General features: G+C 41.9%; 1 long non-coding RNA gene across 1 annotated transcript; it reads left to right on the top strand.

Moving 5' to 3' along the window:
- Nucleotides 1-18,196: 18,196 nt before the first annotated feature.
- Nucleotides 18,197-25,580, top strand: LOC137163678 (uncharacterized). The gene is made up of 3 exons (XR_010922777.1): nucleotides 18,197-18,288; nucleotides 18,567-18,630; nucleotides 25,022-25,580. It is a non-coding gene; the product is annotated as an uncharacterized lncRNA (long non-coding RNA).
- Nucleotides 25,581-26,341: the final 761 nt, after the last annotated feature.

Raw genomic sequence — 26,341 nt, 5'->3', positions numbered from 1 at the left:
TTATCTTATCCAGGGAAATCTCTACAAGCGTGCAGGAGTATGATGTCACTGAAAATTATTTGTACCCACCTCCAGCTCTCCTCACCTAGCCATACACACCTTTAAAACATGAAGTTCTAGAAATGTAGAGCCAGGTCCTCAGCTGGTATAAACTGACAGTGTGTCAAGGTCAAGTTGTGGACAACTGGCCTAATGATTAGAGCCAGAGTCAAATGTCAGGAATCTGAGTCCTGGGTCAATCTAAGGTCAGGCACCAGGAGTCAGAGTCAGGCATCAAGGCCATATCAGGAGCTGAGAGTTGGTACTGGGAGATAAGACCCAGCTCAGGAACCAGAAGTCAGAAGCAGGAGACAAGACAAGCCAGAAACCAGGTAATGAAGTCGGGAGGTAAAGCCAAGGTCAGGAATGGGGGATCAGGAGCAACAAGTGGAAGGATTTTATCTAGTTGCACAAACAATCTTCCTGTAGCCTCCCTGGGCTTAAAAAGTATGTCCGGGCCAATCAGGAATTGGGAATGTCCTGTCAGTCTGGCCTTCTGTGGATGGCACATACTGTGGTTGTATGCATCCCTGATACTCATGCCCTGACAAGTAGTTTCTACTAGCAGAACTGTTAGGTGGTGATGGCGTAAAGGTGGTCACTATCTAGGGAGTCAGTTGACCCAGATTCTAGACCTGCTGCTCCTTACATCACCACCCCCCCCTGCACCTCCAAAGGGTGACCCTGCAACATCACTGTGCTCAACTTCTTGAGGTCATTTTTGTGGAAAGTCTGTATGAGATTGGGGGTGTGTATGTGTTGTGCCAGTTCCTAGGACTACTCCTTGGGATCCTATTCCTCTCAGTCCATAATATATCATACTTGACTCTGTTTGATCCAGGAATCCAATATGTCCCAGACTAGCTATTCTTCATGGCCCTGGACCTGGATGAGTGGTTGAGGTGGTTGCATTGAGGCCAGAAACAAGTTTTCTGTGAATGGCATCAAAAGGGAAATATGGAAAATGGGATGTATTTTGAGCAACCTTAATGGGTGGAGTTTAATGCTGATGGGGTTAACTAGTCAGCAAATATGAAATGGTCTGAGATATCATGATCTAGTTTACGGGACAGTCAGCTGATTTGAAGATGTTTGATTGATAACCAAACCTTGATTTTTAGGCCCTCTTGTCTTCAGAGAGCTGCGTATCGCTTATAGGCCTGCTTTGCCTCTGCTAGGTATTCACTGAGCTCTTCCGGGCTATGGTGATTTTCCTGGACCATATCACATGTTGCTGGATTTCAGGAGATGGTTGGTAACATGAGATGAAATCCATATTTGATGAAAAAGGAGTTTGGCCTGTGGTGACATGGTCAGTGTTATATGTGAACTCAGCGTATGAGAAGAGAATAGACCATTTATCTTGATGGTAATTGGTGAAACATCACAGATCTTGTTCTAGCACTTATTTTACTCTTTCTGTTTGCCATTTGGTACATGGATGATATGCAAGTACAGATATTTAAATAGTTGGCAAACTTCGTGCAAAAATTGGGGGATGAACAAATTGGGAGATGAACTGGGACTCTGTCAGATGTGAGGCAGTCAGGGAGCCCATGCAGATGAAAGACATTTGCAAATAGAAGTTGAGCAGTTGGGCTCAAGGAATGAACTGTGCCATCTTAGTCAACTGATCTATTACTATGAGAATGGTGGTGTATCCATTTGATTCAGGGAGTTCTACGATAAAGTCTGTGATGATTGCTGTCCAGGATTGAGAGTGGGTTTATAGAGTTATAAGGGTGCCATGGAGTTTTGTGCTCAGAACTTTGGTGTGAGCATATATATTGCAGGAGTTAACATAGAGATTTAGACCTATCTGCATCCTGGGACATCAAAAGAAGTGGGAGGCCAGACATTAGGTTTTGGAGTGGCTGAAATAACCCTCTAGGGGAGCATCATGGCATATCCAGGGTATGTCTATCTGGGGGCACCATAGCAGGACACAGATGCAGCCATAAATGTAAGTTATTCCGTCTATCACAGAACGCAGTCTCTTGGAATCAATGCTGGTTGCTCTGGGGAATTTGCAACTTCCTTGGCCAGCAGGTCATCTTGAGAAGCCAACCAGATCAGAGTAAGGAGATCCCATTGCACTGCAGCATCAAGGAAGTTTCAAGGTTTGAGGATGGTGGGCTTTTCTTGGTTAGGGTTTTCTTTCCCCTGTAGTATTCCCCCTCATGTGACAGGGCATCGACTTTATCATTCTTGGTTTCAGGTCAATACATAATGGCAAAAGCAAAAGGGAAAAAGAATAGCACCCAATGGAGCTCTCCTTAGTTCAGTGCTTTGGCCTTGCATAAATACTCAAATACTCTTGTAGTCTGTGTATACCTTGTACTGGGTACCGGGTCCCCTTCAGGTAGCGGTGCCATCCTCAGCTTCAGACTTGATGATGAGTAGCTCTTTGTCGAGCATCTTGTAGCTTTGTTCTGTGAAAGACAGCTTTGGAGAGTGGTAGGCACATGGATGCATTAGTTGTTGGGGTCTGTGTCTCTGTGAGAGTATGGCCCCAATAGCCACACTGCGTGCATTGGCTTCTACTACAAATGCTTGGGTTTGATCCAGGTGTACCAGGATGGTAGTCTCAATGAAAGCAGCTTTGAATCGCTCAGAAGAGAGCTGGCCCTCAGGTGTCAGGCAAACTTGGTGGACTTTCAGAGGAGGACCATCAAGGGTACTACATATGCCAAGAAGTCCAAGGGTACGTCTATACTGCCAGCTCCTCAGCAATCAATGCAGCATGATCAGTCGAGCGGGTCATGTAAACGCTGTGCTACGTGAACATAAGTACATCGACAGGAGTTACACAAGCTACCTTATGTGGCTTGCATATCTGCTGTCGACCACCAGTGGCAGTGTGGACCAGGCCCAAGATAAAGTGTCAATAGAAGTTCACTAAGCTTATGAAACACTGTACCTCTTGGACACTCCGGGACAGTGCCCTTTCACAGATAGCCTCTATCTTTTTTGGATCCATCTGGATACCTCAATGAAAATCTAGCAAAGAATTGTATCCACCCTTCTACATTCCACTGCTTGGTCCCAACCCTGTTTGCCAAGAAAAAGGATGGTACCCTGCACCTTTGATTAGACCAGGGGTGGCCAAAATTACTGACACCCCAAGACCTGCCTCCCCACTGGGCAGAGTCCTCTAGCCCCACCAACCTGCTGCAGGGCAGAAGCTCCGAACTCCCCACCCCAGTCTGGTGGGCAAAGAATGGGGGGGCATAGAGGGCTCTGTGAGCCGCACTTTAACTGTAAAAGAGCTGTATGTGGCTCACAAGCCACAATTTGGTATAGACTATCAAGCTCTGAACAATATCATCATTGAGAATAAATATCCCTTGCCATTGAACAATGAACTACTGGAGAGGATAGACTTGGATAAAGTTTTCACAAAGCTCAACCTATGCAGCACCTAGAACTTCATTCACATCTGAGAAGGCAATAAATGGAAAACAGGCTTTCACACTTGGTATGGACATTTTGAGGACCCCGTTATGTCTTTTGATCTCTGTAATGCCTCTGCCACATTCCAGTACTTACTTAATGATATCTTCAGGGATGTTCTGGACCAGTTTGTTGTAATCTACCTAAATGACATTCTTATTTCTTCAGGGAACCAAACCCTGCATGATCAGTATGTCTAGTTAGTAGTTGAACATCTTGGAGCAAATGGTCTGTATGGGAAACCTGAAAAATGCAGTTTTGACCACACCCCTGTGGACTTCAGGGATTCTCGCAAGTGGTATTCCCAATTTCCCAGCTGCTATGGAAGAATTCCACTTTCTCCTGGACACGAGAAGCCTAATTGGCCTTTGATCAGATGAAGAAAGCATTTATCTCTGCCCTCATCCTAGCACACCTGGATCCTTCAAATCCATTTGTCTTTGAAGCAGATGCCTCCGACTGTGCTGTGCCAGTCACATGGGCCCTCAAATGACCTATATCCTTGCGCCTTCTACTGTAAGAAATTGACACTCAAGGAACAAAATTATGAAATCTATGATGAGTTACTGACCACCACGACTGCATTTTAGGAGTGGCACAACCATCTAAAAGAAGTGCATTTTCCAGTCTAGGTGTTCACAGATCATAAAAACCTGGAACATCTCCAAACTGCCGTAGCTCTCAACCAACATCAGATATGTTGATCTCTCTTCTTTTTTAGATTCAACTTCACCCGGACCTACCAGCTCAGAACTGAAAAAGGCAAAGCTGATGTGCTATCATACAAGGGGAGATAAGGGGACAAACCCCCAAAGCTGTCACTATAGTGAAGACCTGCCATTTTGTAAATGTGTTGGCCAACACCAATCTTTTGGCTGTTGTAAAATCCTCTCTGCCCAACAATCCACTCATGGTGACATGGATGTCAGCCAACTCTGACACGAACTTCTCAATCAGAAATGAGGTACTCTAATTCAAGGATCACATTTATGTCCCTGACAGACCACCCTGTCTAACCATCCTCCAGCTGTGCCATAATTCCCTGCTGGCAGGCCACTTCGGGTACTGAAGACAGAAAAGCTGATTTCGCACAATTTTTGGAGGCAAAACTATTCTCATCCAACAAATCTTACATTTTTTCCTGTGAGATATGGCCAGAAAAAGACCCCCGTGCCAAACCTTTAGGTGCCCTGATCCTACTTCCAATCCTCAAGGAAACAAGACCACAGTTACCTTGGCCAGTTCTGGACCACTCAACAGATCAATCCGGTGGGCTTCAAGCTCCAGTTACTCTATCCCATGAAGATACATCCACTATTCTATGTTTCCTTGTTGAAGAAATATGTCGATAACTCATTTCCTGGACAGACACAACCATCTCCCACCCCCCATCATGGTTCAGTGGCAGGAAGAATACCTGGTGAAACAGACACTGGATTCTAAGCTCCTCCAAGGATAACTTGTGTACTTCGTGAGCTGAGAAGGGTATGGTCCAGCCGACCAGAACATACATGCACTCGACCTCCTTTGGGAATTCCATTGATCATATCCAAACAAGCTGGACTCAATGATGCTGGGAAAGCATCCTCTTGCAGGGGGTGATGTGACATGATGAGTCATCCCTGAACTAGAGCCTGATTAAGCCACATGCACTGATGAGTCATTCCTGTGCTAGGCTCCAGCCAAGCCACAAGCCAGGAACTGGTCTAGTGACTCTCAGGGCAGGTATGTAAGCCTCACAGGAGAAAGAGCAGCTCAGTCTGCCCAACGTCTCTTCATGGCTTGGAATGGTCCTCTGCTTGATAGTGATGACAGACTCCACAGGCCTTAGCTTGTTCCAACTCCAGATTTATTCCCAGTCCAGCTCCAGCCCTGCCCTTGCTCCAGTCTAGCTCTCATCCCTATTCTTGCATTGTTCTGAACCTGCAGTTGACTCCTGACTCCAGCCCTGACCTTTGGCTCTGGTTCCTGGCTTGGCTGCCACTGCTCCAACCAGTAGGCCCAACTGCCACTGCTCTAGCCACTAGGCTTGACCCTCCACATCTCAGTTTCTGACACACTGGGCCTTGTTCTGGGGGCAGGACAGTACCCTAAGCCTGGAGTGTGGTGTTTCCTTCTTGTAGACCAGTTACCTAGTCATGAGTTTTTACATCAACTGCCCTACTCTAACCCACATAGCCTAGTTTTTCCATCTCGATTTGATTGGCACACTCCTGCATGTCCAGGGTCCCTCAGGTTTCACTGGGCCCTGAAACACCTGCTTTCCACATTCCCTCACAGAGGTGTTGGATGCGGAGGGGGTAGGTGGTATGTACAAGTTGTCAAGACCACGTCATGGATGGGTGGCCTAGTGGCTAGAGCCAAAGTCAGCCATCAGGAATTGGAGACGTGGGTCAATCCAAGGTTGGGAACTAGAAGCCGGAGTCAGGAAGCCAAGCCAGGAGTTGGAAGGCAGTGCTGGGAGGTAAGAACAAGTCAGGAACCAGAAGCCAGAAGCAGGAGAAAAGCTGAGACAGAAACCAGGTATCAGAGTCAGGAGGTAAAGCCAAGGTGAGAAACAGGGGATCAGGAGCAGCACGAAGTGTAGCAAAAGCTAGCTGGGGTGTCATCTAGTTGCACAGACAAACTTCCTTGTATCCTCCCCAAGCTTAAACAGTATGTCTGGGTGTGACGCTTTGGGGATTCAACCAGGCCAAAAGGCTATGTCACTGCCTGCCCTGTACCCTGGCTCAGAGCCCTGACACTAGCAGCCTGCTTACAGCACAGTGACCTCACACTGGCTTCCACCAGTCTGGTTACTCCTTGCACAGTGACACCACCAACACGTCCAGTCCCAAGTTTCCCCCAAGCCATCTCCTCTGCAGTGTTCATCCCCTTTGACTGTAGCACTCACAAAACTTTATCAAGTTTGCAGGTCCTTTAAAGAGACAGTACACAGCACCAGCTGGTTAGTTTGGTTGACAATTTTACTCTTCAATTTAAAACACTGCACTGAAATGGTTGTGTAATGAAATGAGATTAATTTATTAACAAACTGATATTAAAATGATTCCAAGCAGAAGGAATTCGGATAGAAATGGTTACCAACAAACAAAAGTAAAAAAATATGCTTCTAAGACTAAAACGTATCTTAACAAACTAGAGTCTTCTATTCAAAGTAATTTTCTCAACATGGTCATTTTTCCAGCATGGTTGGTCACTTCTTAGCCAAGATCCAACACAGAGCTCAAAGAACTTGAATTTTTTTTCTTCAGGTGAAAGATACCCAAATGGTTTTGTCTCTCTGCTTATATTCTCAAAGTTTATCTTTTTTTTCCAAGTACAAAAGACCGCTCAGTTTGCTGTGTCCACCAGGGAGCTGATGCCATATTAATTTTTGCAGTCTCCTCCCCCCGTTGTGATAGTTAAGTGGCTATCTTCCCCAGTCACTATTTTGATGGCTTTATCTTTTATATAAATGTACTTTCATTGTCTCTCCTTGCTCAGTTTACATTGAAGACACATTCAAGTAGGTGGAACCACATTCCTTTGTCTAGTGCGGGATCACTTAAGTCCTACATGCCTAACATACTTTAAGAATATATTTCCAGCACATATTTATAATTCTTTATATATTAACTATCTGTACATCACACAGGAATATTAATGATCAGGGAGTTACTAGTTTTCCAATGATCTATTACAAGACACCTTTTAAATAAATATCATGACAACAATGTGTGGGATGCACTGAGACTCATTGCTACATACCGGAAGCCCCTTGGCCCTCTGGCACTAAGATGCTCTTAGGGTCACATTGGGCCAGCTGGGAATGTCCTGTCAATCAGGTTCTCTGTGGGCAACATACCATATGGTGTGTGGTCCCCCAAGGCTCATGATCTGCTCAGTCTTTCCACTACCAGAGGTGTAAGGTAGCACTGGGGAGGCAGTTGCTGCCTGGGGAATTGGCAGACCTTGGTTCTAAACCTGCTGCTCCTTACACTTAGCTCTATAGAGCTATATCAATTTATACCATGTGATGATCTGGCCCAGTGGGTGGCTTTCATGAGGTTGGAGGAAAGCTGGTATGATACAGCAATAATAAATAAAAGGAATGATATGGCCCCAAGCAAACAACAAGGTAAATATCCTAATCCTCCAAAACTGAAGGAAGATCTATGGAATTTCTCCTTGAAACATGCTGGGAAGATTGACGGACAGATGTGTAGTAACAGAGACTGCAAGTGAACAAGACTAAAATAGTAAGAGAGACTAGGAGAAGGATGAAGTACTCGTCACATATTAAAATATCTTTGGGGGGCATTTGTGATGTTACTGTAAACAACCATATAGTCCCAGAATTTCCCTTTATTCACCTTTTGAAAAAGATACCAACATTTTTAAAAATGGAACTTTGGAAAAAGTGTTCTCACATTTGCTGTGAAATTGGTTCCATGCCTGACCTGGGCACCCAATTTGCCAATGGCATCACAAACACTGAGGACAGGTCTACACTGCCGGCAAAATTTGGCAGCAGTCAAAGGGAGTTACACAAGCTACACAGAGTAGCTTGCATAACTTCTGTTGACTTTATAACTTCCTTTTAGAACGCTGTCTCCATTGTGCTGTGCCGACGGGAAATGCATTTCCGTCGGCATAGTGCTATGCTTTTTGGGGAGGTGGTTTTATTAGATTGACTTCTGGATCGATTGAGCATGTCTTCACTGCCGCTCAATCAATCCAGAAAAATTGATCTGACGGCAGCAAATTTGCCACCGTCAGTATGTACATAGCCTAACATAAAACATTTTCATCTTAGCTTCCTTTTATTATCCAAGGGTTAAGAATACCTGTTAAGAGTCTAACGGACCATTGGGGAGGGGGAAGTATAATATGTGCTTATTATAGAGGCTAGTGGCTAATATCCAGCAGTCCAAGTAAAAAAAGAGAGGGAGCGACAGAGAGAGATGTCAGCCAGTATAGGACAAGCTCTTTCTTGTCCTCTGTTTTCTTCCATTTCTCAAAACCCATCTTTAAACTGTGCTTGAATTATGAAATTGCTCTTCCTAATGACTCAACAGCCAGCAAAAAAAATTCCACTCCCACACACTTCTTCTGTGGTAAAAGCCTACGCAACTGGTGTCATTTTCTTTCGGTATATAAAGGAAAATGTATATCCTATTTTTATTACGAATGGTGCATTATGTATTAAAAGTGGATTTTCAGTATTACTGAAAATGTACTGTAGCAATTAGCCAACAAACTATTCAAAATATTGAAAAATATACAATGGATATTCCTGAAAGTACAGCTGAACCTACCTAATTTGCACTAATGACTGGGAGATTCAAATTAGTGAGTAACTGAACAAACACATTAAAAAAACAAGGATAGTGAATCACCTGAAGTGGTTTGTTAATTGATTTGGTAAGTGCAGTTCCATTGTAAATATTGTTATGAGCTGGGTGAAACCTTATTATGGGATTGAGATTGATATGTGTGAACTCACCCTTCAATTAACGTAACTGTAAGCATAAACGCCACCTAAAACAAAAGATGTGAACCTGCCCAAGAGTTTTGCTGAGTGTTATTTTGGGTAGGTTTGTCTGTAGGATTACATTAACATGAACTAGGAACCTTTTTGCTCGTGTCTGCAGAGTCCACCCAGGAGAGTTATAGCACAGCACTTTGGTGGGCACTGCTATTCACATCCACTTGGCCCACACTGCGGGGCAGTGTATACAAGCCCTGAGAGAAAGGGCCTAAAGGAGCAGCTGAAAGCACAGTGTCTGATCCTGAAAGGAACCCTAAGGAGAGATTTTTGTGTCAGGGGTGCAAGCTGAAAAGGGTGTTCTTGGTGCTGTGAGCTAAAGAAGCTATTTCCTGCTATTTGATGCCTTCTGCATTCAGTGACACAGGACTTTGTACATTCTTTGTAAAGAAGCAACATTGCATCAAAGAAATTCCTGACTACCACTGATTTCTGATCCCAGCTGGAACACTCATGGGGCATCAAACTGTGACTAGCCACTCAAGTCAAAAGAGGCCACAATATTTATTTATGATAATTGCACATATAGCACACAAGTAAATGTTCTTTAATGTATATTCTGATAAAAGGAATGGATTTTATGAATACAAGACTGAAAAGCAGAGCCTGGCTATTGCTGAGAATTATTATTAGTTATTTTTTTTTTATGGTAATGCTCACAATTTTCTAAGTGCTTTCCAAACAGACTACTGGGTATTGTCCCCAACTTGTGGAGTTCACAGTTTAAGGACAACCAGCCAGACAAGTAGATAGATGACAGGAAGAAGGAAAAACAACATATAACGAATGTACATTTCAGCTAGAATCATTGTCGATGGTATGGCAGAAGTGAGTCTAGGTACACTGTAAGCAGTACAGTAGAATTGAGTCATTAAAGGCCTTACATTCATTACAGGCCTTATGGCAGAAGTAGGTCTAGATTCAATGTAGGTGGAATGGCAGAAGCAGTTCAAGAGAGATTTGAATATGGTGAGGGTCGTTGGAAGAAACCTCTTCTTTGAACAAATGATGATGTATGCAGATTAGCAGAGTGCAAAGTTCTGCTGTACCACTTCTTTCCAAGATACGACTTCTAGCTTGGTACAATATTGAAACAGAAAAGTAGAGCGTATTCCGATAATGACGTTGGGGCAAAGATGATAATTAAATGTAAACTATGAACTATTGATAGAACTCTGAATACTTACCATGAAAATCTCCACAGAAAAGATTAATTATAGAGGGCCAGATTTTGCTGGGTTTTGTTCACACCCCTGACCAACATAGCTATGTGAACCTAACTTTTAAATGTAGAGCATGCCCTAGCCTGAGCTGTCATGTAGCTAGCTGGAAACAACTAGTGAGGGGATTCCAGGGGGACCTAGCACAGCTAGATATAAGGGTAGCACAATGGCAGATTGTATTCAGTGTTGACAAGTTCAAGGTAATGAATACTGGAAGAAATAATTTGAACTCATACACCTCACTGGGTTCTAAATCAACTGTACTCTTGTAGGGAAAAAACCTGAATTTCAGTTTGATCAGACTATGGAAAACATCTGCTTCATGTACAATGCTGCCCAAAAGAGAAAACAAAATATTAGGATGTATTCAGCTGAATAGAACACAATACTGAAAATATTGTAATGCTATTGTATAAATGATGGCAAACCCTGAGCTGGAATTCTATGTTGAATTTTGAACACCTTATCTCAAAAAGATATAGCAGAGCAAGGAGAAATTCAAGTATCTAGTTAAAATAAGGATCAGGATAAGCTATGCTAAAGTTCATTCCAAATGAGATGGAGGTGATGCTAAGGTATGGTGAAGCAACGAGAGGAAATGACAGGAATGCTGAAGGTTCATCTCTTGGTGGATTACTATTATATATTATTTGTATTATGGTTGTGCCTAGAGGGTCTATCTGAGAGCAGGTCCCTATTGTGCTAGGAGCTGTACGAATATTTAGTAAGAGACAGCCTCTGCCCCAAAGAGCTTACAAACATAGAGGCGGGGAGTGACTTGCCCAAAGAAACATAAAAAGTCAGTGACAGAACTGGGAAAAGAGCCAAGGCCTCTTGGGTCCCTGTCCTGTGAACCTATCCACTGAACCACTCTATGCCAAAGGCCTTACAATCTCAAATACATTTGGACTATGGAATGTCCCTGAGATCTAGTTTGTTACACTTGAGAACACAGAGCAGGGTTTATCTCTGCAGGCAAGCCTTAACTGAGAAATTGGTGTTTCTTTCTAAGAGTGCTCAGACTTCGGAGTTATAATTGATGTATGTTTGTTTTCTTCTGAGATTTGCCCAAAGGTCATTATGATGGGCACATTAGTGAAATAAATAAAACTAAGGTCACCACAAAAGGTGAAAAACCCCAAGCCTTGCAGTTCTGCATGAAAAATTGCAGAGCTGTCAGGAAAGGAAAGCTTCCTTATGCTGTACAGGCCCTCTCCATCTCTACTGCAACTTATGGAAGTTCCTACAGCCCTCAGGGCTGGAGTAACTCCCCTATGATATGGCCTCAAGGTGTGAGAAACTGACAGACAGCTCCTACAGGACAGTTGTTTCAGTTTAAAAAAATGATATCCTTCAAAATCTTCTCTAGGTAACAGCCAAAGAAGCACTCTTGTGCACTTTATGGCAAGGGTTACATGCTGAGTGGAGTCAGGCTCATGGGAGTGACATCAGGGTTCAATGACTATGCATTCTTTGTCATCTTGACATGGCAGGTGTGGAGCAGAGGTGGGGAGCGGGGGGCTTTGCAGGTGTGACTTTACCTTAAGGTAGGAATGTTCTGAATGAAATGACATTTTGTGGTTCTTATGTAGGGGGAAAACAGCCTCTTGAAATAGGAGCAAAACTAAGACTATTGTGCATAGGATCAGGCCACTGGTGAGTTAGTTTTAGTAGTCACAATAGCAAATTTGTTTTCTTTTCTATATGAAAAAAGAAGTAAGGGGTTTTCAAAAGCATGTAAGTGATTTAGCATCATAAATCCCATTGAAAATAAATGGGGCTTGTGCTCCTAAGCCACTGAGGTGCTTTTGAAAATCCCAGCCTAAACCATTTTGCTTTAAATATATGGATAAATCTTCAAACACTGTATTGCCTACACAATAAAAGACCATGAAGTCAGTTATTTGTGATTTGAAATGTATAGCAAAAGACAAGACAGGCTGCAATTTCCCTGCTAGTAGTGAGAAATTGATTCAAGTATGATAGCCCTTTTTAAAACCATGCTAGTAGAAACTAACCAGACACAGAAGCAAATGCATGGCAAAACAGTGGTACCCACAGACAGAACAAAGAAGTGCACTTAGTGATTTCACATGCCATTTTAAAAATTATACCTTTTTAAAAACACTTCATATTTTCATCATTAAAAGGAACCCTTATATCAATTCATGTTAATTGAATACTCTCTATTTTTTTCCCACTGGCATAACATTATACTGGGGTATCTGCAAATATATAAATCAATGTTTTTTAAAACCCTGATGCTGAAGAAACATTTAGCCTACATTTTCCAGTGTACATGCTGTGTGGGTGTATTTTTCTTAACTGCCTTTCAATTTTGTGGATGAAATACAGATGCTAATAGCACCACTACAATTTAGGAAGATGCTGCACAACATTTGTCCGTGCAACTTAGTATTTATTACTTATTCTCCTTTTATTCTGGTTATTTCAGTGATAGATTTTCTTGTAGCAAATACTGCTTATATGCAAATTACGGGGGTTTTTGGTGTGGTTGTCGTTTATTTATTTCACACAGTTAAAGATCAAATTTGTTTGAAAAATTAAAAACACCCCAGATATGGGAAATTACTATTGTTGTTCATTTGTACTGCTGCAACACCTCCCCCCCAGTGAGCCAGGCACTGTACAAACATAACCAAAAGACCGTTCCTCCCCGAATCTAAATATGAGAGGTGAAATGACAGGTGAATGCAACAAACAGATGGGGTGAGGAAGCACAAGGTAACAAAGAGACAATTATGATCATCATAATAAGCAATGACATAAAAACATAACTGCTTATCTGTGAGCATACCAGATATTGCTATTTGAGCACCATCAATTCATGGAGGACTGGTGGGTATTTCCAACTCATTTTATCTAATATGACCAGTGTGATGCTGGCAGACCACGTGCCAACTCATGCCAAGGCCCCTAGGCCTTACTGAATAGTAACAAATGCATAGCTGGAAACCAGTCTGATTCACCTGTGTGTTAGCAATGTTAAAATAGATAAGATATAAGAATGTGTTTAGTATTTAGACTTTATGATGTGCTTGTAAGTTGCTGCATGCATTAATCACACTTGTAATATCTATATCCCATGTTACAAGGTAATATTTAAGTGTTTGCTAAATCTGTAAAATCCCAATCAGGAATTGCCACGTGTACAATGCTAGTTTACCACAAGACGTGTCATCTCCCCAACAAAAGAAGGCCTATAGACACCAGAAAAAACAATCGTGGAACATCCGTGTCAAGAAGGAATTGTTATCACTATGCTGCTTGGAATTTGGAGATGGCAATATTTCTAAGCATAAGTGAACGATCCCCAAGCTGCTGAGCCCTAAAGAACACACACAGCTTGCATATTACAACAGTTTCTATTACCTTTTGAAACCTAAGATTGTAACTCATTTGTGTATGTATGTTTACTGGTTTTAACCTTGCAAATCTCTCTCATTTATTTTCTTATTTAATAAATCTTCAGTTGATTTACTATAAAATTGGCTACAAAAATTGTCTTTGGTGAGAGTTCTAAGGTGCAACAGACCTGGGGTAAGTGACTGGTCCTTTGGGACTGGCAGTAACCTGAATATTGTTCTGATTTTTGGTATAAGGAACCATCTATCACAAAGGCAGGCTTGCCTGGGTGGCAAGATAGACCGGAGTGCCCAAAGGGACTGTCTGTGACTCCATGTTAAGGCTGTTATAGTGTTTTAGAAGTTCACACTTGATACTTGGGTAGTGAAATCTAATTATCTAATTAAATCTACAACCAGTTTGAGGTTTGTGCCCTGTTCCTTGAAAATCTGCCCTGAGGTTGGCACTCATGCTTGTGAGCTACTTCACACAGCCAGAGAACCGCTACCATGGTTCTCAGGCTGCCTGGATGTCATGGAGCAGTAACTGGTTAAAAGATAGGAAACAAAGGGTAGGAATAAATGGTCAGTTTTCAGAATGGAGAGAGGTAAATAGTGGTGTCCCCCAGGGATCTGTCCTGGGACCAGTACTGTTCAACATATTCATAGATGATCTGGAAAAAAGGGGTAAATAATGAGGTGGCAAAATTTGCAGATGATACAAAACTACTCAAGATAGTGAAGTCCAAAGCAAACTGTGAAGAGTTACAAAGGGATCTCACTAAACTGGGTGACTGGGCAACAAAACGGCAGATGATATTCAATATTTATAAATGCAAAGTAATGCATATTGGAAAATATAATTCCAACTATACATATAAAATGATAGAGTCTAAATTAGCTTTTATCACTCGAAAAAAAGATCTTGGAGTCATTGTGGATAGTTCTCTGGAAACATCTATTCAATGTGCAGCAGCAGTCAAAAAGGCTAACAGAATGTTGGGAATCATTAGGAAAGGGATAGATAATAAGACAGAAAATATCATATCTCTATATAAATTCATGGTACGCCCACATCTTGAATACTGTGTGCAGATCTTGTCACACCATCTCAAAAAGGATATATTGGAACTGGAAAAGGTACAGTAAAGGGCAACAAAAATTATTAGAGGTCTGGAAAAGCTTCCATATGAGGAGAGATTAATAAGACTGGGACTTTTCAGTTTGGAAAAAAAACAACTAACGGGGAATATGATAGACATCTATAAAGTCATGACTGTTTTGGAGAAAGTAAATAAGGAAGTGTTATTTACTCCTTCTCATAATGCAAGAACTAGGAGTCACCAAATGAAATTAATAGGCAGCAGGTTTAAAATGAACAAAAGGAAGTATTTCTACACACAATGCACAGTCAACCGGTGGAACTCTTTGCCAGCGGATTTTGTGAAGGTCGATAAAATAACAGCATTAAAAAAAGAACTAGATAAGTTAATGGAGGATAGGTCCATCAATGGCTATTAGCCAGGATGGGCAGGGATGTAAACCATGCTCTAAAGTGTTCCTAGCGTCTCTTTGCCAGAAGCTGGGAATGGGCTACAGGGGATGAATTACTTGATGATTATCAGTTCTGTTCATTCCCTCTGAAGCACCTGCCACTGGCCACTGTTGGAAGACAGGATACTGGACAAGATGGACCTTTGGTATGACCCAGTATGGCCATTCTAATGTTCTTATATAGCACTTACATCATGTCACTGTCTGAAATATAACCCAGATCCAAGCCTCTAAAATCTAAAAGCCTTTACACTTTAAATGAGTCTTTAAGTTTTATTCTGTAGTGGTTTATTTATTTTAAAATTAGATTAAGGGTTTTGTGGGTTATTTGCTGGAAAGATCATCTTTCTGTTAAGGCCGCTGCAAACTATCAGCTTGGAGAGAGGAGGCAACCAAAAGGGGGATAGGAATGAGGGGGAAAAAAACTGATTTTTATAAACATTAAGGCCTTGACCCAGCAAAATAATTACCATGTACTTAACTATAAGAATGTGAGTAGTTTCACTGGGACAAGACTGATGCTCAGAAACAGGAGAGAATATTGTATTCTCTGTATACGTAGTCTCAAAGTACACAAAGGGCTGAATTTCCTGTTCAGAACTGCATTTAACCATGAAAGGCAGCACAAAGTGGACAGAACAAGGGCTGAAAATCTGGCCCAGCATGTGTGGCTTTCTGGTTTGGTAGCCATCTTCCTTGGGATGTTTATGTAGCCTTGGTGCCCACTATCTGTTGTAAGAATTCATTGAGGTCAGATTTCATTTTCACTTATTATGCAAGATACAGTATGCTGATTACATATGTATACATCCTTGGCCCCAAGATGACGTGGTTTGGATGTGGGTTTTTTGTTTTGTTTTTGCTGGACTTTTAAAATTCTCTACACGTGTGACCCACATGCTGGTACTGCAGCAATTAATTTCCCTCGCCCCCCCATCTCCCATCCTATCCCCAAGGGGAGAAAAGAGGTGGGGAGGAGAGAAGGATTTCTCTTAAAAAAAACAGGATACAACATTTAAACGGGCACAAAGGCATCTAGAGAAGAGGGGATGTGATAGTTACTGGCCATGCTCAATAGCTGCCTCTGAAGTGTGGAGAAGGTTTCTATTTTAGGCAAAACTCTCTAGTAGGTTCCATACTTCATCTGAGAGCTGAGCCAACTGGAGCTCAATGGGAAAAATGTTATAAACACAGGGAGTTAGAGACAGCTCTGTGGTTCAGTAGCTGAACAACACAGGACAAATGGCTTGTCATGATTGCTGTTTTAGGTCAAGGTATAATTTGAATGTTGCCCCAACCTAAGTTTTATCTACACACCCAAATCTCTAGCTCCAGCTAAATTGTGCTTTTAACTTAAACTAGCTGGCCCGTAACCAGGACAACATACAACATAGTTTTACAATAGGTAGATCATGCCAGACCAACCTGATCTCCTTCTTTGAGAAGATAACAGATTTTTAACAAAGGGAATGCAGTGGATCTAGTTTACATAGATTTCAGTAAGGCATTTGATACGGTTCCACATGGGGAATTATTAGTTAAATTGGAGAAGATGGGGATTAATATGAAAATTGGAAGGGGATAAGGAACTGGTTAAAGGGGAGACTAAAATGGGTCATACTGAAAGGTGAACTGTCAGGCTGGAGGGAGGTTACTAGTGAAGTTCCTCAGGGATCAATCTTGAGTCCGATCTTATTTAATCTTTTTATTACTGACCTTGGCACATAAAGTAGGAGTGTGCTAATAAAATTTGCGGATGACACAATATTGGGAGGTATTGCTAATACAGAGAACATACAAGAAGATCTGGATGACCTTGTAAACTGGAGTAATAGAAATAGGATTAAATTTAATAGTGGAAAGTGCAAGGTCATGCATTTTGGAACTAATAACAAGAACTTTTGCTATAAACTGGGGAAACCAATTGGAAGTGACAGAGGAGGAGAGGGACCTGGGCATACTAGTTGATCACAGGATGACTATGAGCCCCCAGTGTGATGTGGCTGTGAAAAAAGCTAATGCGGTCGTAGGTTGTATCAGTCAAGGTATTTCCAGTAGAGAGAGGGAGGTGTTAGTACCGTTATACAAGGCGCTGGTGAAACCTCATCTGGAATACTGTGTGCAGTTCTGATCCCCCATGTTTAAGAAAGATGAATTCAAACTGGAACAGGTGCAAAGAAGGGCTACTAGGATGATCCGAGGAATAGAAAATCTGCCTTATGAAAGGAGACTCACAGAGCTTGGCTTGTTTAGCCAAACCAAAAGAAGGTTGAGGGGAGATATGATTGCTCTCTATAAATACATCAGAGGGATAAATACCAGGGAGGGAGAGGAGTTATTTAAGTTCAGCACTAATGTGGGCACAAGAACAACTGGATATAAACTGGTTATCAGGAAGTTTAGATGCGAAATTAGATGAAGGTTTGTAACCATCAGAGGAGTGAAGTTCTGGAATAGCCTTCCAAGGGAAACAGTGGGGGCAAAAAACCTAGCTGGCTTCAAGACTGAGCTTGATAAGTTTATGGAGGGGATGGTATTAGGTGACAGCCTAATCTGGCAATTAACTGATCTTTGACTACTAGTGGTAAATATGCCCAATAGCCTGCAATGGGATGTTAAATGGGGTTCGTTCTGAGTTGCTACAGAGAATTCTTTTTGGGTGTCTGGCTGGTGAGTCTTGCCCACATGCTCAGGGTTTAGTTGATCACCATATTTGGGGTTGGGAAGGAATTTTCCCCCAAGGCAGATCAGTAGAGGCCCTGCAGGTTTGTCTATTTATGGGTTGAAGTTGTATGGGTTGAAGTTCCAGTTGATGTTGAAGTTCCAGTGAGGATGCAAGTACAGGCTCCAGTTAGCACAACTCATCAGCTGCTAATCCAGTCACTCTGTGCTGCTAACCCAGTCACCTTGTGTTGTTTCCCAGTGTGGTTATTCTCATGTGACCTAGATCAAGTGGAGTAACGAGCTAAATGATACAGTGAAGACAAGCTCTAAGATGAGTCTGCTGTTTCCCAAAGCCTAGTTTGGCTTCAGACAAGAGACTCTCTATCTCATTGGATACTGAGAGATTGACTCTGGGACTGGAAATTAGGCTGCCATTCTCCTCTGGCTCGGAGAAGCCCAGGTTATACACAGACACCTTTAATACCATACTGCAGAGATAAAAAGTCATCTGAATGAGACAGTTGTGTATGTATGTGCATGTACTAAGGTACATCTAGCACTGAAACTTACCTAACAGCAACAAAATGGGGAAGTCTGTGTGGAAACACCAAAAGAATTACTGCATAAGAGTTTTGTTTAAAAATTTTATTCACAGATATTCTAAATGCTGGTTGCAGATGTTTGTATGCATGAAATGTTATGTCAAGGTTTAACTTTGTATAATTCCTTTTTTTCGAGTTTTGAAAAAGACTGAGCTCTAGTCTGTGCATCAACAGAGACGTAGACTGAGGCACAGGAAAAGGTGAGTGTATTAGAGTTATTCAAATATTATCTCAGCGCTCCTCTACACTGTTACACAAGCACATATTTAATTTCTTCATATTACAACAACCTATTATGATTTAGATATTTTAATTGTTGAGTGTAATGCTTCAGTATGAGTCACAGAACAAAACACTGATATGCCAAATCTAGTGGTTAAGGAAACTGCTCAGATCTAGGAGACAGATGAATTACTAGTCAGTACACATTTTTTACAGCTGGAAAAATATATGCACCTGAGAACAAAGAGAAACATGTTAACAAAAAGGCACCTGCTTATGGAAGTTTCATATACTATTCAGAATATTCACCAAGAGCTAGAAGATAATAGAATATGTTTGCATTCTTTGTCAGAAATTAGGCATACTATCTCAATATTAGCAGAAATTAAAATTGCAGGAATGTTCATAATCTGTGCTTTTATGGGACTTACTTTTTTATGTTGCTTTATGGAAGCATGCTATTTGGTCATCTGAATGCACTGCTGCTAATTTGGAGACGTATCCTGAAATGGTTATAGTGTAGTAGTACTTCTAAAATTTAAAGCTATATTTTGACAAAGTACTGAATATTTTCAGTTATAGCTGGAAAACTTAATTATTAGAGCTGATAGAAAATCAGAATCGCCTTCACTTGGTAAATTTTGATACTCGTCGTCCTAATTCCTGAATTAGGATGAAAAATCAGAATATCAAATTTTTTCTTAGAACAGAAAATTCCCAAAAAATTTGATTCAGAAATGTCAAACAATTTCATTTTGGCTCAGTCTGACATTGAATTGCACCCAACTTTGCTGCTGCAATGCCTCCTAGGAGTGGTAGTTCAGATGCCTCATACCCCCATTATTCTCTGGAATACATTTTCCATGATACCCCACGGTCATGGTCCTCTCAGGGCAGTTGAGCCAGAGGTGGGACTGTAGTCCAACCAAGCAACCTGGCCCATAAGGGAGTGTCAGGAATAAGGGCCTGCAGCTAGGCCTGGGATCAGCTAGCTAACTGAAACTGAAACCTTTAATTGGAGAGATTGCCTGACCAGCTGAGCAGCACTGCCAGCAATGCTCTTAAGACCAGCAGTAGCATTTGGCTAGTGGCTGTTCAATACTTATGCCCACAGCTGTGATTGCTCCTGTTTTGGCTCCTGACTGCTACTGCTCTGACCATTAGGCTCAACTGCCCATGCGCCGGTCCATGACAGTTTGAACAGCCTAACACAAAAGGAGGGAGTAGAAATGAGTCGATTACTGGAATGGATCCCACTAAAGCCAGCATCTCCCTGTCAGTGGTAGTGGGCATCATACAGAACCTATGGACTCAGGTAGATGTCCTGCAGGCACAGAATGCCACGCTACAGTCAGAGGCCACCTTACTCATAACTCCTCCCCCTTGGGAGCCTCACATTCCCTTGCCACTTCCATGGTTTTATGAACCCATACCAGCTCCTCTTCCTGCTGCTCCCACAGTCCTTACCCACTAATCAGTCTTGGGCGAGACTTCTCATTAGTCTGCTGACTGGGGAAGCTCTGACTTGGGCCTCCCCGCTCCTGGAAACATCAAGCCCTCTCCTGAACCAGTCGGAGGGCTTTGTTCAAACCATAGCCGTAATTTCTGATGACCCAAGCCATGTGCACACAGCAGAGGCCGCACTCTAGACCTTGCAGCAGGCACATTGGCCAGGTACTAATCATGCCATTAAGTATGCTAAGTATGCTAATTTGGTAACTGGTAACTGACACTGCATGGAATGAGGCTGCACAGTGCTACCACTTCCAGCTTGGCCACACGGATGAGATTAAAGATGAGCTGGCGTGAGCAGAGCCACTGGCGAATGTGGACATCTTGAATGAGCCCAGTGTTAAGAATGACAATCACCTGACAGAATGCTGCCGAGAAGGAAGGCTGAGGTCCTGATCTGCCAATGCCTGGCACCCTTGTGACCCAGCCTGGACCCATGCAGCTCAACCGAGGCCAACCCTGTCTTTCTGACACAGAAAAAAACCAGCATTGAACATCAGGTCTATCCTGTACTGTGTTGAACTGGGGAATGTCAGATCAACCTGCCCTGTGAAAGCCCAGTCTGCATTTCCAGTCAGGAAATGGCAAACTCCAGTCCTGACACAGAGATCCAGGCTGCATTCAGGTTCTCACAAGACCTCTTCCACTCCATTCCCCAAGACCTCAGTTCAACTCCAATCACTTGGGTGTCTTTATCTGGCGTCCAGCAAAGCTATGCTGAGTTGATCAGACTCATGGGTATAGAGCATACCACACATCCAAAGTTATACAGCAAAACTTTATCTTATATACATTTTTACTAACACTAATAACACATGCATTCTTAAATGTACATTGCATCATATGCTTTATGATTGACTTGATTACTTTTCAGGAACTAATCTCTGTATAACATGCTCTATCCATGTGCTGTTCGTATAGAGCCTGATCTTTACATTCCAGGTTTATCTCATCCATTGTCCCTAGCATCAGCGTGTTCCTGCTTATCTGTGCTTGCACAATCATCTTGACTCCAGGATATTGCTTGTTAAGCCCGTATTTACAACTTAACCTTCCATTCATCTTCCCATTCATGTCCACTAAGAAATGAGATCTTACCTATGTCAAGTTACTTATGCTCAGCCAGGCCCGCACCCCTTTGCTCCAATACCTCGTGCCAGCATGGTTTGCCAGGATTTTGAAAGCAGCTATTGCAGTCCAACACCCCTCCAACTCCTGCTCCTTCTCCAGCATTTCATTGTGTTGGAGGTTAATCTAGAAGCTATAGTGAACTCTGGGGCTTCAAGCAATTTCGTGGATTTGAGTTTGCCCAAGCTCATAATACCCTTACCCATCACAAGATTCCTCCTGACTTCACAGAGGCCATTGACAGATCACTCCTCCCTTCTGGTCAGATCATCCACCATACAGTCCCCTTAGAAGTTGTCCCCCTGGTCCTCCAGTTTGGATTAATCTGCTCACTGCACTCTCTAATCATTTTCAGCATCCCATGGCTCATCACCCACAACTCACATATTCACTGGCAGACTGGCACAGTTCATTTTAGTCATGATACTGCTGGCAATCTTGTCTCTCAGAACCTGGCTGCAGGCCACAGGTCCCTACCTGCCTTGCCTCCTCCCCTTCCCCCCCCCCCCAAGGAACCCCAAGACTGAAGGAGTTAGTCTGAAAGGAACCCCAGCAGCCTTTGCTACTCTCCCAACTGCCTTGGGAATACCTATCAAGTATCAGGCTTTCATAGATGAGCTCAACCAAAAAAAAGGCTGGTATCTGCTCACCACATTGCAGCTATGATTACCCCATTGATCTCCAGCATGAAGTGGAGGTTCATTTCAGGTGAATCTATTCCCTTACAGAGGAAGAGCTACAGGCTTTCTGGAGTTATCTCAAGGAAAACCTACAAAAGGGTTCATCCACCCCTCCACATCTCAGGCTGGGGCTCCAACCTTCTTTGTGACTAACAAGGATGGCTCGCTGCATCCTTGTGTGGATTATCAGACATTAAATAAGGTTATAATCTGGAACTAATACCCCATATTCCTTATTAGTGAGCACTCTGAAAGACTGTGCTCTGCCAGGAAGCTGGACCTTCATAGAGCCTATAATCTAGTTCAGATCTGAGAAGAAGATGAGTGGAAGATTGCTTTCCATACCAGGTATGGACATTTTGAATAACTGGTTATGCCTTTCAGCCTGTGCAGTGCTCCAGTGACCTTTCAGCACTTCATTTATGGTATCTTCTGAGACATGTCAGACCAATTTGTGGTTATTTACCTTGATATCCTCATTTTTTTTTTGGAGGGGCAGGATCTTAATGACCAACATGTGCATCATGTCTTAGAAAGATTCTTGCAAAACCACCAGTACACAAAAGTTGAGAACTGCAAGTTCATCTGGGACACGGCTGAATTCCTCAGGTATATTGTCTCCCCTAAAACTAACTACAGACCCAGGCAAGGTGGTAGCCATGTTCAGTTAGGGGCCATCGAAGAATATATGAGGGGTTTAGAGGTTCTTGGGTTCCGCCAGTTTCTACCAGCATTTCATCAAGAGATTTTCTAACCTGGACACCCCACGCAGGTGCTTCTGTGAAAAGGAGTACGGTTCATCTGGGTCCTTGGAAGTTGTCTGCATTCACCACAGCACCCATCCTTACCCACACAGACTATTTACTATAGAAGTTGACATGTCAAACTTTGCCATAGGCGTGGTGTTGTCCCATAATCCACTTCACCCCTGTACCTGTGTGTTAGGCTGGGTGGTCTGAAATTCTCTGGTCTTCCTTTTTCCCCATTTGAAGATAAGTACTATGTTTTCCCTTTTCCAGTTCTCTGAGACCTCACCTCTTCTCCATGAGTTCTCAAAGATAAGCACTAAATTTTCAGAGATTGCTTCAGCAAGTTCCTTAAACACTATAGGGTGAATTTCATCAGGCCATGTCAATTTGAATACATCTAATTTATCTAAATGTTTTTTTTTAATCTGCTCTTTCCCTTTTCTGACCCAAGATCTTTCTCCCATTTTAATAGTAATTGTATTAAGCCTCTGGTCACAATTTAACTTTTTTAGTGAAGACTGAAGTAAAAAAAAAGTCTTTAAAGGTGTCAGCCTTGTGTGTGTTATCCATTATTTGCTCTCCTTCCTCATTAAGTAGTGGACCTATAGCTACACTTCATCATTCTCTTACTTCTAATGTATTTATAGAACTTCTTCTCAATTCAGTTTTTGATTGATCCATCCCCTATTCAATACAATGAAGTATGTCAATTTGAGTCAATCTGAAAATGAAATATTTATTTTGATTTTTTCCAATGAAAAATCTAAATAATCTGGGAAAAAAACAAAATTTTCTGCAGAAAATTTTGATTTTGGGGAAATTGCATTTTCTGTTGAAAAAAAAAAGATGAAAAATTCTTAACGAGCTTTACTAATGATCTATGGGGGTGAGAAGGAGAGAAAGACTTTGTGCCCAAACTGAACTAGAATTATTACTTCTGGAAATCAGCCAAGGAAAGGTATCATTTATGGGTTACAGTATTCTAGGAAGTCATATACAATTTCAACTGCTCCACATTTTACTCTATTGCTTGTTAGAAAAAGTAAGATTGGATGCAGTGACACGCTAAACTCGTCAGAGTTCTGTATCATCACTGCAGACAAGCCCATTGCATAATACTTCTTCAGGATAGTGAAACAATATGTTACTGCCACTAGATGGCAAGAAGTACATACTCTAAAATGCAGCCACACATAATTCAAATTCTAAAATGAGATGTGTCATGTACTAAATCCTGCCCTGTGCTGCATGAGTGTGAAGAAAGTGAGAAAGTATAGAGATCTTGTCAAAGGGTGGGTTGGCCCTTTAAAAGAATTGGGCTCAGCCCCACCTGTGCCTCAAGAGATGGGTATGGGTGTGGGGTCCATGGTTGGTTCAGTTGATCAAGCATCCCATGACAGTATCCAGCAGCCAGTGCTACCTATAAAAGGAATTCTGGGTATTCAGATGGGGAGAAGTCTGCTTCACCATTAAAAAAAGAAAAAGAAAAAAGATGGGGAGAGACTTGCAGAGAGCAGGAAGTTGCTGCTGTAGTAAAGACAGGTGGGTGGTTTTTTATAGAGTCAGAAAGTCTGCAGCTGAAACTCTGATATCAGGGTAATGGGGCAGCCGTGAAGAAGGAATCAGTTGGATTTAAGAAGCCATGATACAAGTGACTGGGGAGGCCTGTAGGAGGGATAGAGGGATGTAGGGACCCCTGGGCTGAGCCCTCTGTATCCTGCACATATATTGCAATCAGCAGAATGCACCGGAGGAAGGTACCTGATACCTCTTCTTGTATCAACTATTTCCCCCCTCTGTACAGTAAAACTCAGTTTCAGTACCTCACTAGCCTGACAGGCTATATGAGAGTTTCCAAAGTGTAACAACAAAAGCAACCTCTAGTCTTGGTTGGAGGCAGATAAAATAGGCTTGATTCTCATTCACACTAAAGCCACTCTATGCCAAGTGTAAAGGGGACTTAAAATAGATGTATTTTACAATAATTTTAAAGCATTTTTATGCTGCCAGAGTTGTGTTAAAGGGCTATGGTATAAATGAGAATCACTCTACATATCTAAGTATCTGTCCAGGACAGTGATGATTAATATTTATTTGTGACACAAAAGCACGTAAAGGTCCTAATCAGTATCAGACCTTCATTATTCTGACTACTGTACAAATGTAATAAAAAGGACAGGCTCTTCCCCAAGGCTCTTACAATCTAAATATGTGTTTTAAGTTTAATAGAAAGTAACCCATATGCAACTAGTACTATTGCTATAGCAGGGATTTATTTTTCAATGTATATCATCATTTAGCCCACTAGATGGCATGCTGTGTAGCAAAGAATGCTACTGGGAAGGGAAAGAACATATTGGAGAGATTATTCATTCAGGACAACCTGCCAAGAATGCTCAGGGGATGTATAAAAGAAACAAGTGCCAAGCAAACTTCCTTCGCATAGTGACATTTGGATGAAACTAACAAATGCCAAGCAGAAGTACTACTCACGATGCTGTCTGGATAAAATAACAGCATGCCAAGAAGACCTATCCCTTACCAAAACAATCGGAGATAAACATCTCTCACACAGGCTTGCTGAATACTCTGATGTCTGGTCAAGTATGGTGTGTAGACTTATCACTGACAATAAAGAGTGAAGACAAGAGGCAAATACTATCTGAACTCAGGTCCCATCAAAGCTAGTGAAACAATCAGCTCAAGGGACTCAATTACAACCGTGATATCCCCAAACATGTTTAGACAGCTAGATACTGTACACAAAGTGTATTTTAATCATGTGGAAGCAGGTCAGGGAGCAACTGTGTTGATGGGGATACTGTATTATTTAGACCCTGCCTGTAGGTTTTGCTAAAAGAAGCCATTATGAATTTAAGATTAATATTGATAAAAAAATTTTGTCCATGTGACATTTTTCCACAGTAGTAAAAGAAACTAAACTGCCTTGGCCACTTTTGACACACACATTAACAAAAACATTTACAACATAGTTTTAAAAATCTTCTAAAATGGAGCTTTGGTCAACATTTGCAAGAGAATTAATGTTTAGAAAGATCATTACATCCTCTTTTGGGGTGAATGTCACCCCAATACAAAGTATAACGTCTCTACAATAGAGAGACAAACTGTCAATCAAATATCTTTTTATATATTGTAGGGAGGCCTCATGTGAATCATTTCTGGATATGTTGTGACAGAACTGGAGCTGCTCTGTAATAATTTATGCATACTGTATGTTGACTGGGTTATTGAGATATCTTGAGCCCACAGGCAAAATTCATTCCAGTGCAACGAGCTCACACAAGGCCTTATGTACTATGTAAGCCTCACATTAAGGGTGAAATTTGTTTGTAAATTGGGCTTTACAATATGTGAATGAATCTCGCAGAGAAGAAGTTATAACTTGGGCCCAGAACTACTGCAACTTTTCTGCACCACCTGTAAATATAGATCCTGCGGTCCCTAGACGCCTACCATTAGCCTCTAACTCTCATTGGCCTATGTTTGTCCATCAAGGAGATCCATTCGGTAACTACATAGGCTTCCGTTCTCGATTAAATCTGAGTGCCATTGCACTATATTCCTGATCCTTGATCGTCAAGCCCTGCAGAAGTTAG

This window comes from Emydura macquarii, unplaced genomic scaffold (genome assembly GCF_026122565.2).
Source record: "Emydura macquarii macquarii isolate MOO-44397 ecotype Brisbane River unplaced genomic scaffold, CSIRO-AGI_Emac_v2 contig_2636, whole genome shotgun sequence".
Classification (NCBI taxonomy): Eukaryota; Metazoa; Chordata; order Testudines; family Chelidae; genus Emydura; species Emydura macquarii.
This window is presented reverse-complemented; position numbering and strand designations above follow the sequence as displayed.